Genomic DNA, 2,130 nt, shown 5'->3' with positions numbered 1-2,130 from the left:
CCTATTTTGGGTGCCCACCTTGCACCAAGTGCGCACCCGGGGCAAACCGAGCGCCTTGGTGCACCGGGGCAAGATCGAGCGTGCACCCGAGGCGCCCCGAACATGCACCAAGGTGCACTCGGCCCACATGTGAGCGCAGGTCGTTGCGCCCGAGGTGGTGTGTGGGCACCGCGTTGCAGACGGGACACTGCACGCACACGACGCCCCCTCCAGGTGCACGCACGTAGGCCGGGCCGGGTGCACACCCGACGCCCTAGCAAGGTGCGCGCACCCGGGCAGGGCTCACACTTGGCGAACGGGGCGCACTTCGCGAGGGAGGGTGTGCACCTCGACGGGGGTGGGTGGCCGGGGTGGATTCGCACGTGGGTCGCGGTTTGCTAAGTACACACTGCGACAAGCTCATAACGGGTGCGATCATACCAGCATTAGTGCACCGGATCCCATCAGAACTCCGCAGTTAAGCGCGCTTGGGCCGGAGTAGTACTGGGATGGGTGACCTCCCGGGAAGTCCCGGTGTTGCACCCTTTTTTAGTTTTTCGCCGGGCGTCGCAATGCTATTTGAATAAACCTTTTGCCCGTTTGCGTTCTCGTCGGGGCCGGGCCGGGCCGGGGTGCGCTGCCCGCACTACCGCGCGCGCTGGGGGCGACACCGAGCGCGCACCCGAGGCACCCCGAGCACACAGGCCACGGTGCAACCCGGGCGTTGTGCGCGCACCCCGGTGCGCCCGAGGTGCTGCGCGCGCACCCAGGTGAAATCGGTGTGCACCTCGGCCAGTGCGCGCTCGGTCGAGTCGCGCACGTTGGCCAAGGTGCACGGTGATGTTTCTTACTCTAAGGTTCCGCACCAGACGCCCGGGACAGGTGAGCGAAGCTGGGCGGGGCCGGGTGCGCGGCCGGGGCAGGTGCACGCAGCTGGAGAGAGCTTTGGAGCACACTTCGGAGCGCACCAATGATGCGCTCCATTCAAAAGTTTCCTGAAAAGGCAAAAAAAGTTGAGATTATAGAATTTCCCACTTGAGAGATTGTAAAAAAAAAAAATTTAAAATGAAGGAAACGCGGGTGCCAAGGTGTGCGCAGCCCAGCCAAGGTGTGCGCACCAAGGCGCCCACCCTGGCGAAGGTGCACGCAAGGTGCGCACCCGAGGCAAACCGGACAATTAACCCAACTTTCGACTTCGCGCGCACCTTGGAGCGCACTTCGGAGCGCTCCTTGGTGCGCACCAATCTTGGGCACCTCGGAGTGCACCATGGCGCCCACCAAGGTGCGCACCCGGGGCAAACCGAGCTCCGACTTCGTGCGCACCTTGGAGCGCACGAAAGGTGCGCACCATGGCGCCCACCAAGGTGCGCAGCCCAGCCAAGGCGTGCGCATCAAGGTGCGCACCCTGGCGAAGGTGCGCACCCGGGGCAAACCGAGCTCCGACTTCGTGCGCACCTTGGAGCGCACAAAAGGTGCGCAACCCAGCCAAGGTGTGCGCACCCCGGTCAAACCGAGCTCCGAATCGTGCGCACCAGAGGTGCACGCCATCGTGCGCACCTTGGAGCACACTTCGGAGCCCTCCTTGGTGCGCGCCGATGTTGCGCACCTCGGAGCGCACCCGGGGAAAACAATGCAATTAACCCGACTTTCGACTTCGTGGGCACCTCGGAGCGCTCTCGGGTTCGCACCTCGGAGCACACCGAGGTGCGCACCTTTGATGCGCTGCCTTCACCAATTTCCAGAAAAGGCAAGAAAACATTGAGAAGGTGTGCGCACCGAGGTGCCCACCCTGGCGAAGGTGCACGCGAGGTGCGCACCCGGGGCAAACCGGGCTCCGACTTCGTGCACGCCGCACCTTGGAGCACACTTCGGAGCGCTCCTTGGTGCGCACCAGGGCGCGCAACCCAGCCGAGGTGCCCACCCCGGCGAAGGTGCACGCGAGGTGCGCACCCGGGGCAAACCGGGCTCCGACTTCGTGCACGCCATGGTGCCCACCGCGGCGAAGGTGCACGCGAGGTGCGCACCCGGGGCAAACCGGGCTCCGACTTCGTGCACGCCGCACCTTGGAGCACACTTCGGAGCGCTCCTTGGTGCGCACCATGGTGCCCACCAGGGCGCGCAACCCCGCCGAAGGTGCACGCGAGGTGCGCA

General features: G+C 65.2%; 1 non-coding gene across 1 annotated transcript; it reads left to right on the top strand.

The window, feature by feature from the left end:
• The first annotated feature begins 406 nt into the window (after nt 1-406).
• On the top strand, nt 407-525 carry LOC131871111 (5S ribosomal RNA). Its single transcript, XR_009369389.1, has one exon. It is a non-coding gene; the product is annotated as a 5S ribosomal RNA (ribosomal RNA).
• The last annotated feature ends 1,605 nt before the right edge of the window (nt 526-2,130 follow it).

Source organism: Cryptomeria japonica, unplaced genomic scaffold, assembly GCF_030272615.1.
Source record: "Cryptomeria japonica unplaced genomic scaffold, Sugi_1.0 HiC_scaffold_371, whole genome shotgun sequence".
NCBI classification, from domain to species: domain Eukaryota; kingdom Viridiplantae; phylum Streptophyta; class Pinopsida; order Cupressales; family Cupressaceae; genus Cryptomeria; species Cryptomeria japonica.
This window is presented reverse-complemented; position numbering and strand designations above follow the sequence as displayed.